Source organism: Octodon degus, unplaced genomic scaffold (genome assembly GCF_000260255.1).
Source record: "Octodon degus isolate 3935 unplaced genomic scaffold, OctDeg1.0 scaffold00074, whole genome shotgun sequence".
Taxonomy (NCBI): domain Eukaryota; kingdom Metazoa; phylum Chordata; class Mammalia; order Rodentia; family Octodontidae; genus Octodon; species Octodon degus.
In genome coordinates this window covers 3,364,471-3,369,752 of record NW_004524650.1, presented here as the reverse complement: position 1 = coordinate 3,369,752, position 5,282 = coordinate 3,364,471, and positions in this window count along the sequence as shown.

Below are 5,282 nucleotides of genomic sequence, written 5' to 3'. Positions count from 1 at the left end.
GTAGATACAAAATCATGACATACAGTAGAATACTGCGCAGCGTTGAAGCTCACTAGGTTACTGCTCCATGCACTGGCATGGATGCCACTTCCAAGATTCATACTGAAGAAAAAAGAACAACCAAATAAAAATATGTCCCATTCTCCCATTGGCATATAGCTTTAAAACAGATAAAATTGGTGGAGATTACTTAGTGTTACCTTTTTGGAGAAAGGAAGGGAGCAAGGAGGTTAAGGGATACAAAGTGGTTTGTTTGGATAGTGATTTGGTGAGTATATTCTCCTTGTGGAATTTTAGGAAATTATAACATTATGTGTGCACTTCTTTGTGTTAAATTTTATTTTATTTTTAATTTTTTATATGTTTAGTACAGGATCTACAGGGTCTCACTATGTAGATTGGATTTATAGTGATTCTCCTGTTTTTTAGCCTTCCAATCCCTGGGATTTCAGGCATGCGGCACCATGTCCAGTTTCAATCATCATCTCAGTGCATACCATGGGTGGGGCCAGCACGTCATGCAGGCGATCAAACCCCAGTCTCTGTGTCTGCCTCAGCAAGTGCTTTAATCTCCTAAACCATCTAGCTGCCCCTTGTTTGTGTTAAATTTTAATAAAAATTGTTAAAAATAATGTTGGCAGCTAGACGTAGAGGTGCATGCCTGGAATCTAGCATTTGGGAGGTTGAGGCAGAAGGACTCCTATGAGTTTGAGGCCAGCCTGGGCTACAAAGTGAGTTCAAGCCAGCTGGAGGATTAACACTGGAAGAAAACACAGTCAAATAAAATATCTTCTGTATCCTTCCATTTATATAGAACCACTTGTAGATTAGTCAGTGTTCACATTTGTGGGTGAAGGAAGGGGAGTAGAGAATTTCAAGAATCATGGTGATTTCCATATTTGGATGATGATTGAGTGTACATAGCAAGATCCTGCTTCAGAATAGATATATAGATAGGTAGGCAGGTGATAGATAGATACATAGATAGATAGATAGATAGATAGATAGATAGATAGATAGACAGACAAACAGACAGACAGACAGACAGATAGAGCACACAAGATAAAAATCTTCTTGTTTTCTTCTTTGGGAAATATCTGGCTCTACTCTTTGGGAGTCTCATCATTCACATCTGTGTCCCCTGCTATTTACCCCGCGCACATAAATGCTCACTTTTAATCCTGAGATAATGTAAGTAGCTACTTTAGGTGTTTTTCCATATCTTCAATACTAAATTATTGAAACACAGAAGCAGAACAAATCTTAAAATTAATCTCTTTTAATCCCCAGATAAAGAGTTGAAATAGGGCAGTGAGAAGAGAAGTCGACCTGGGAACACTTGTTTCACAGGTAGAGTTAGTTGATGGGGCTTTGCACACGATGGGAAGAACGAAGTGGTACAAATTGTAATTAATTTTTTTGGCCCAACCATCATCCACTTAGCCAAATTGGTTAACAGCAGGGACCTTAAAGAAAGACAGGAGGCCACAGGATTTTCTTGATCTTTGTAGAATGTGTGTTTTTTTCCTATTGCTGTTATAACACATTATTACAAACTAAGTGGCTTAAGGCAATACAAATATTTGTTATTTCACTGTTTTGAACATCAGAGTGAGACTTATGTGCTAAAATCAGATCATGCTAGGAAATAGCCCATTTTCTTGCTGTATTTCAGTTTCTACAGCTTGTGCACTTTCTGTAGTTGTCGCCCACTTCTATTTCCAAACCCAGATATGGCCATTGTCTATGTTGTATCACATCACCCTAATATTCTCTTCGCTTCTTTCCCTTCTGTGGTGGATTGACAACTGTTGTGACCAACAGTGGCTCCCAGATGAACTGAACTAGTGTGATGCTGAGTATGGAGGATCCATCTGTGGACTGTTGCCAGCAACACAGAAAAAAGAACTGGAGAAAAAAAAGAGAATCTGTTTGGAGCCTTTGGTTCTTCTGTTGCTGTTGGTTCTCCTGGGGGAGCGTGACCCACCAGCATTACTGCTGTCGACTGGGCTGTTCTCATCATCAGAGGAGGAGCTTGGGACCTCACTGATGCTAAGGACGGCTGTGCTACCTTTGTGGGTGTTCTTCAAGCGTCACCTCCTGGCTCCAGTGCAGGTCCCTCAGCCAGCTAGCACAGATCCTTCTTCCTCCTGATACAGAATTCCTAGCTTTTGTCACTGATCTTTGGGCCTTCCCAGAGCAAATCCATTAAACAGGCCTGCATGAGACATTGTTGTGGGTCCTGCGCCTACAGCTGGCCTTGTGGGGGGCACTGTAACGGGCAGTGAGTCCCTAGCTGGACTCATTCAGGACATTGCCGTGGGATCCAGGTCTGCAGCTAGATTCATCGAGTCTTTAGTGTATGGACTAACGCCCTGTACTATCTTTGTGTATGATTCTGCATGACTATTATAAAATAATGCTATAAATTATGTGTCCTCTTTGTTTCCCTTGTAAAACCTTTTGTAATCCCAGCACTAGGGAGGCTGAAAACAGGAGGATCACCGTGACTCTGAGCTGCATAGTGAGACCCTGCACAAAAACAAAAATCCTGTTGACAACACCTTATAAGATTTTTTTTTTTTAACCAGCTCTGGTTTGTACTTATTATCCTCCTTCTCCAGCTTCCCAGAGTGCTGGAATTACAGAGATGTACCAACGACCATGCCCAGTTTATAAGAACTCGTGCAATCACACTCATCTGACTTACCTAATTTAGTATTATCTCCCTAGTTTTTAAGTCAGCTGATGGCCAGTTTCACTTCAGTCTTGAAGCTTAACTCCTTCTGCTCTCTAACAATATATTTTCAGGTTCTGGAGTTTAGAGGAGGAACAACTTGGTAGTGGTGGTGGGCTTGTTCAGCCTGCCATATAGAAAAATAAGGATGGGAAAGGAGTAAAGCCACTGAAAACGGAATAGAGACATAAAGGGACACTGAGCTCTGGCAGGACACTGTTGAAGACTCTGAACTCAGTAAAAACTTGAGTGAACTCTACCTGTGTGCTTTTCAGTTATATAAAGCAATAAAATTATTTTCTTCTTTTTCTAAACCAGTTTGATTTGAATTTCTTGGCACATGAAATTATACATCCTGATTGATATGGGCTGGAAAGAAATGAGAATCAGAAAGGAAAGACAAGGAAGAATTTCTTGCAAATGTAAGTGAAAATCTCGAGGGACTGGGAGAAGAGTGAAGTTATACATGTAGAGGAAGTGAAAGTATAAGGTAAGGAATAGAACGAGTTGATTTTAGGCGTATTGTATTTAGGGATTGCATATGAATATCCATAGTCAATAAGAACTCTAAGATATAGGTTTGAACTTCAGAGAAACAAGGATGATGAAATATTTGCAATTTGTAAACTTTTTCCTTTCAATATTTACATATTTGATCTTCAGGGTTTCTAAAATTACTAAGTCTTTAGAATTCTACACTACGGTTTTTAGAGACGAACATACAATATACCACATTCTTGTCTTTAGAAAAATTTTAAAGGTTTAAAGCATTAGTCAAGATTTATATTTCAAACAAAGGGATTGGTATTTGCCTTAATTGTTGGCCAGAATGTGGGATGCAATAAAACTACCTATGTTTGTAGTCTAAGTTTAACAGGAAATGAATTGTCATTACTATTACCCCAGCAACCCTGCCCCATCCCAGCCTCATATGGTCATTGCTATGGTTAGAATTTTGAAATGATCCACAAAGACTCATATGCTAACAGCTTGGTGCTATTGGGAGATGTACCTTTTAAGAGGTGGGGCTGAGCAGAAGGAACATATGTTATTGGGTCATGACCTTTGAGAGCATGTTGGGACCCAGTTTCTTCTTGTGTATGTCTCTCTCTCTTTGCTTCCTGCCTACCATTAGGTAAGCAAACACCTGCCATGCACTCCTGCCACGATGTGCAGCGCTGCTACAGACCCAATAAGTGGACCCACGTGGTCATGGAGGGAAACCTCTAATATAATTTTAGTAAAAATAAATCTTTCTTTTCAGTTATTTCAGATACTCTGGTACAGTGATGGAAAGCTAACACATTAGCATAAGGCCTATGAGAACACTTTAGCCTATAAGGAGGAGGAGCAAGATGTCAGTGAAATATTGCAAAAACAAATGAAATATAAAAATATTCATGGCCAGCTTCTTGTAATCTTGTCCAAGATTTCCAAACACTCATTTCTCATTTTACTCAAAAGCCATGCTTTTGAAAAAGAAGATATAAGAGTATTTGAGGCCCTTGTCTAAAGACGTGAATCAAGTTGAACAATTTCTAACTTCCACTCAGGTTCTCATATGATAAAGAAAAATATAGCAACTTAATCCTTTCACTAGTCTTAAATTTTAACATACCAGATGTGTGTGCTTATTCACATTCATGTGTATATATATATATATTTGGTGCTCTGCTTTTGACCAAGTACCTGGGTTTCGTGGAGCCTTATAAAAGGCCAAGAAAAAGGTATTAGTGTTGTTAATAAGCAGGTGGACTACATGTTCAATAAATATTAAGGAAAATTGTTCATAAGAGAGGGGAATCTTGACTAATATGTTGGCTAATTAAAATCTTTGTAAACTCTAGCTTTGTATAAACTTGTGTTTATCAATGGTAGTGGACTCAAGAAGGCAGAGCTATGGAAAGCCAGGAGCACACAGTGTTCTTGGAACATGTAGAAAATGCCACAAAGAAAAGCACAACATAAATTCTGTAAATAAATAACTTCCCAGGTTCATAAATCAGTGTAACTCACTACTAGAGACTATTTACCAGTGACAAAATGACTTGGATTCTTTCATGGAATAGCAGTTTATAGTACATATTATAAGCATATTAAACATGAGCAATACTCAGGAAAGATAATATCAGAGTTACAAATGCCCTAAGCCAGTTAATGAAACCTAATGCTCAGAGACCTCAATGACACAGCCAGCCACACATGCTTCCAGGACTAATAAGACTGTGTGATTTGAAGATGCCATCTTTAATTTTAGAATTTAGAGATGAAATATATATTTCATAACATAGGTACCATATTAATTAATAGAAGAGCTATAGAAAACATGAATCACTCAGAACCATTAAGGATCTGGTCCAAATTTTTACTTGGCGAGCAGTTGGCTGAATTGTGTGCATCTGTGGTAAGAGGAAAATGTTACGGCTTTGGGTAGATAATAGTGTGTCTAATGGCTTTCCTGTTAATTGGATTAACTCATGGGATGGAAGTTGACCAGATTCTGCCAGGTAGTAAACTCATTTCTAAAGGCAGTACTGTTCAGACA